Source organism: Musca vetustissima, unplaced genomic scaffold (genome assembly GCF_032173495.1).
Source record: "Musca vetustissima isolate MV318-11 ecotype Yass unplaced genomic scaffold, APGP_CSIRO_Mvet_v1 utg21216, whole genome shotgun sequence".
Classification (NCBI taxonomy): Eukaryota; Metazoa; Arthropoda; class Insecta; order Diptera; family Muscidae; genus Musca; species Musca vetustissima.
The window spans coordinates 50,425-55,414 of NW_026876153.1; positions in this window are offsets into that span (position 1 = coordinate 50,425).

Here is a 4,990-nt window from a genome sequence, read left to right on the forward strand (position 1 = left end):
TATTAACTTCAGAGTCGTTAAGGAATACTTGTGTCAAACTGATATTTACCAACCAATCAATTTGCAGTGACGAAAACAATAACAGCTTTGTTTATTAATATATTGTTAGCAATATTTAGGAATTATCATGATCTCTCCGATTGAAAATTGTCTGAAAATGGGATACAGAGGTAAAAAAGAAAGTCAATTACGATGTGATAAGGTTGTATGTTTTTATTTTTAGTCATATATATCTAAAACATTTTGTGTGGTTCTGAAGTTTGTGGCTTTTAAAACAATTTTAAATATTTTTTATTCAGAACGCTTTTGTATACTGTACAGTATACTGTATGAAGTGAACAGAGAACAGAAAATTATTACTGGCAATTTTTGGCTTTTTTCAAAAAATCAAATTTGAAGGGACCCCTTGGAATTTGTAACATAAATGCCGTTGATATAAATTTCACACCAAGTTTGTAAACCAATTGAAGAAGAAAATAATAAAAAAAAATCTGCATAATCTTTCTAAATTGGCAACATTTAGTACTGCATACCCATCTTTGGAGAATTCAACCTTTGTGTTAAAAATAAAGATGCGAATGGGTAAGACATTGCTAAAATAAATAGAGATCAACAAATACGAAATTCACTTAAAGGAAGGTTCGAGAGAGAAACCCGGTATATTATTGCATTATGTGCCGAACGATCAATATAAACTGACATCTATAATATCGAAACAATTGTTTAAGTAGATCAACATAATTTTTATGTAAAAATATCAATCGAAACAAAATGATCGTGGATAGAGAGGTATGTTGGCCAGTATAAGTCTATTTTGCTGACATACAATTCAATTTAGATCGAACAAGTAGAGATGACATATTCAATGAAATTTAATTTGCCATGCAGCCACCTCAAAATCTGTGCAGATTTTATAGGATGTGTCAATGCAAATTTAACGGAAGGAATAGTATAAAAACAAATGACGTTCACAGTGGCTCGCCTTACCGTTCAATATTTACATCGCTACAAAAAGACAATAGTTCCATAAGAATGAGCGTCACAAGTCCACACAAGACTTAAAAAAATACAACATGTTTTGTAAGTATTTGAAAATCGCCTAATCCGTGAGAAATTTACTATTTTTATACATTTTATTATTTTAGGATAAATTCGTGCAATCTCTTCATAAACTATGTACATTTGTAGATTTTTGTATTTCGTCACGTTTCCCATACATATTGCATGTTTACTGCCTCCTAGTGTAGTTCGACAATAAGTCCTGTAGCATCGCCGGCACCCAAACAGCTGAATCAGTTTAACCATCAGAATTCATTAGAGCGAAAGTAAGCAAGTGCACAGCGACAGGTGTTTGTTGCAGATCGACATATATATGTACCATAAATGTGGCTGCAGTAATCCTCTTCATATGCCTTGGAAAATTTAATGTATTTTTATTTTCGAAATGTGCAGTATCGACACCAGATGTTTCCTACTAACATCTGGCAAAGCCATTTAAATAACCTGTGCAATGTGTGAGTGTGTGTGTTTTGTAAGGCCAGCTAGCTGGTATTATTTATTGGGCGTTAAAACTGGTAGCGTTTATTCGATTGTTGTTAAGAAGCACCTTTAACATTGCCACTTTTCTTCGGTCTACTAGTTATTTCTCCGATTTGTAGACAACTATTCCTTTGTTATATATTTTACTGCAAGGCAGATGAAGGTCGCCAGAGCCAAGAAGATCCCACAGTCAACTATGAACACAACAACAAAAAATACAACAACTTGCCACAAGACAGAAATCCACATACGTACATGATGATGCTGCTCTTATATTACACCACAACGTAGCCAAGGTAAACTCTGGCCATTTGGCAGACACCAGCTGCTAATGAACGACATCGCCAATGTGAAAATAGATCAAACGATTGTGCTACACAGTCATCCAACAAATGATATATGTAGTATCGTGGTCATATGGACCATGCTCAGTCACTGAGAAACGAAAAATAAGTTCAGATTTAGATTTGCTTTTTGGACGCAAGTCAAATTGCTTCAAATGTCCAAAAATAGGCACTTTAGTTGAAATGTCCAAAACTAATGCATTTTCGCACATTCCATGTGGATTGTCTGCAACTGCTCGGCAGTAAAACATGTTCTACTTGTGTGGCTCCCAATAGACATAAATGTGTCTTTATGTACCTAGAAATGTGTAAATTGCACCACCGTATTTCGGCGATGTTGGCAATTGCTTAAAATAAACAGTAACAACGGATTTCTGACTCATGTGGCTATTCTGGTCTGGACCAATGTTCGTGTAGTCTCCTCCTTATGCGATTTATGCGTCGTTAATGTCGTTTGGCAATTACAAATGACATTGGCAATGACTTTCCATTCTCAACATTTATTATACCTTTCGATTGTGTCCTAGCAGGTCTTCCGTGAGCTACTAATTATAATGGAAGAATTCGACATGTTTCACCAGGTATGTGGGGCAATCGACAAGCGCGTGTTTCCGTATGTGTGTGTTTATTTGCACTGTCACTTCTGTTTTCGATGGTCTTGCAGCATGGGTCAATAGCGAATTAATATTTATAGCCTCCCCTACTCTCGCCAACCAAGTGCACAATACACAAACTGATGCGAATCTGGCTTATTGGGCAATTAATTATGACATTTAATCAGTTCACATAGGTAACGAGTGATTAATAATTGATTTATGTCCCCGTCGACATCGTAGCTCATTAAAAGTGTAATCCAATTCTATGTGAATTATTCCACATCATTTATTGACGAATTAATGTGTTTTGCTGTTGTTGTTTCTGTTGTCTGTGGTTTAATGAAAAATGTAAAATATGTTATAAGCGTGTATCTGAATGACTCATGTCAAGGTTTTAGTTCGTCATTGACATTTCATTGTCAAGTTATGTGCATGGTCAACATTTTTTTCGTAATAAAAGTCTTAAAATTTATTTTAAGAACGAATTCAAGTGAATTTGGTTTGTATGAATTTTATCTTTCTGGTTATTAGCCCAAATAATCGATTTATGAGTTTTTCCGCTCCTGTCCCATAGAGAGTATTGTGTGTGTGTGTGCCATTGCTACATTTCTTCTTACCAATGCACTATCGGTCAAATGACAACTTTTTCTGTGCAAAATTAATAGCGGCAACAAAATCATAGTATTCGTCATGAAATTTGGCCCAACTGATTTTTTTTTTTTTTTTTGTTACTTGAATCGTTATTTTTGAATTTGGAAGAAATCGGTTCAGATTTGGATATAGCTCCCATATATATATTTTCGTCCGATTTTATGTAAATGGTGCACCATACTGCCAATATTGGTCCGATTTAGACAAAATTTTGCACAGAGTATTGAATTAGGTCTAGATTGGTATGTGTCAAGTTTTGTTGAAATCAGTTCAGATTTAGATATAGCTCCCATATATAGTTTCGTCCAATTTAATGTAACCAGAGCACCATACTGCCAATATTGGTCCGATTGAGACAAAATTTTACACAGAGTATTGAATTATGTCCAGATTGATGTATGCGAAGTTTTGTTGGAATCGGTTCTGATTTAGATATAGCTCCCATATATAGTTTCGTCAGGTTTTAGGTAAATAGTGCACCAAACTGAAAATGTTTGCCCAATTGGGACAAAATGTAGCACAGCGTACGGAATTTAATCGAGTTTGAAATCTGTGAAGTTTTGTTGAAATCGGTCCAAATTTATATAGCACACATATATAGTTTCGTCCGATTTTATGTAAATGGTGCACCAAACTCCCAATAATGGTCCGATTTAAACGAAATTTTGCACAGCGTACTGAATTCAGTCCTGTTTGGCATCTATGAAGTTTTCCTGGAAATCGGTCCATATTGAGATTTTTGGTAAATGGTGCACCAAACTTTCAATATTTATGCGATTGGCATGCAATTTTCTTGTAGATTTCAGAATGTCATGTGTATGGTTTTTATTGGCTCAAATATCTAAGTAGATCACATTTGTTTTTTACCCGATTCCATGTTAATGGTCATCCAAAGATGGTATGTCTCTTCTATCAACAGGATATTGTACACATTATCATTTTTCTTTGTACCCAAAGTGGTAAAGGGTATCATATAGTCGGTCCAGTCTGACTTTTCATCTTGGTGCACCAAACTTTCAATATTTATGCGATTGGCATGCAATTTTCTTGTAGATTTCAGAATGTCATGTGTATGGTTTTTATTGGCTCAAATATCTAAGTAGATCACATTTGTTTTTTACCCGATTCCATGTTAATGGTCATCCAAAGATGGTATGTCTCTTCTATCAACAGGATATTGTACACATTATCATTTTTGTTTGTACCCAAAGTGGTAAAGGGTATCATATAGTCGGTCCAGTCTGACTTTTCATCTTTCCTTACTGGTTGTCTTTGAAAACATTCATCTTTCTGTGACATTTTTCCAAATTTTGCGCTAATGTTAAGCAAAATTAATGTACTATTTGCTTTAAAAATTTCTCTCTTTCATCCGAAATATTGTCGACAGCAATTTTGCTCACTACATGTTTGAAAACAGCACCAGTAGGCCTATTCTGTAACTTTTTAACAACATTCGACATTGTTTATTTTACAACAATTTCATTTGTTTGTTTTGTTGTTTTTACAATAACAAAAGAAAATAAAACAATATCGAATGTTGTTAAAAGTTACAGAATAGGCCTACAAGTTTTTTTTCTTTTTGTTACCTTCTTTTCGTCATATTTCAAAAAGTTCGATTTTTTTATATGGAGGTTGCCTAGATAAAAGAGGCATTACTCGTAAAACGTATAAAATCGCAACTTGAAATAAACTTAAATTAACTCATTACTTATCACTTAATTTGTGTGCAAAATTTCAAAAAGGTCATATTGGGTCATTTTTTTTAAAAGCCTACTGAAAGTCAATCTACCAAATTACATTAACTTTTTAAAGTCTTCATAGACTAATAACCCTTTAGTCTATGAAGACTTTAAAGTATAG